This window comes from Onychostruthus taczanowskii, unplaced genomic scaffold (genome assembly GCF_017590055.1).
Source record: "Onychostruthus taczanowskii isolate IOZ18803 unplaced genomic scaffold, ASM1759005v1 scaffold909, whole genome shotgun sequence".
Classification (NCBI taxonomy): domain Eukaryota; kingdom Metazoa; phylum Chordata; class Aves; order Passeriformes; family Passeridae; genus Onychostruthus; species Onychostruthus taczanowskii.
The window spans coordinates 5366-6386 of NW_024507094.1; the positions used below are offsets into that span (position 1 = coordinate 5366).

The following is a 1021-nucleotide window of genomic DNA, read 5'->3' on the forward strand; positions in this document are numbered from 1 at the left end:
AGATCGAGAACAAGTGGGGGGGGGGGGGGGGGTCCTAAAAATGGGGACAGACCTCAAAAAATGGGGGGGACCCCAAATTTTGGGGAGGGGGGAACCCCACAATCGAACCAAGACCCAAAACACGACACGGAGACAAAGCGGGGGGGACACCCCAAAATTTTATTGGGGGCGACAAAGGGGGGGGCCCCCCAAAACTGGGAGGAGTCTCTTGAGAGAAGACCCCAAAGATTGGGAGGGGGGACCCCAAAATTGAGGGAGATTTGGGGACCTCCCAAGTTTGGGGGTTCAGGGAGGAATTTGGGGGGGTCCAGGGGGTTTTGGGGACCCCCCCCGAGAAGTTTTGGGGGTTCCAAGAGAGGGCTCCAATTTCAGGCTGCTGGAAAAAGGGGAAGGGGTGAGGGGACCCCCCCAAAAGTAGGGGGAGCCCCCCAAATTTTGGGGGTTTTTTTGGGTTTGGGGTTTTTTTTGGGGTCCCCCCCCCCCCAAACCGTACCCTGGTCGAAGTTCAGCTTCTTGGGGGGGGGGTCCCCAAATCCTTCGACGTCCACGAGGTCCCCGGGGGGGTCGGAGTCACTCGGGGGGGGCTCTGGGGGGGACCCCAAAATTAATGGGGGACCCCAAAATTAATGGGGAGGGGCCACAAAAATCCCAAAATTCCAGGGGAGGGAACCCCAAAATTAAAGGGAGAGACCAAAAATTAATGGGGGAGGGTCCCAAGATTAAAGGGGAGGGGCCAGAATAATCCAAAATTAAAGGGGGGAGCACCAAAATTAAAGGGCGGAGGGAAAAGTGACCCCAAAATTAATGGGGGGGGGCCCAAAACTTAAAGGGGAGGCACCAAAAAAACCCCAAAATTAAAGGGGGGGGGCCCCCAAAACTAATTGGGAGGAGTCCCAGAATTAATTGGGAGGGGTCCTCAAAATTAAAGAATGAGGGAAAAAACCCCCAAAACTAAAAGGGGGGCCCCAAAATTAACAAAAATTAACAAAAAAACCCCCAAAATTCGTTACCTGCCACCTTC

At 54.4% G+C, this 1021-nt stretch overlaps 1 long non-coding RNA gene across 1 annotated transcript; it reads right to left on the reverse strand.

Moving 5' to 3' along the window:
- Positions 1-140: 140 nt before the first annotated feature.
- LOC121347524 lies at positions 141-1021 on the reverse strand. Its single transcript, XR_005954242.1, has 3 exons — positions 1011-1021; positions 494-586; positions 141-373 (listed from the first exon to the last, which is right to left on the reverse strand). It is a non-coding gene; the product is annotated as an uncharacterized LOC121347524 (long non-coding RNA).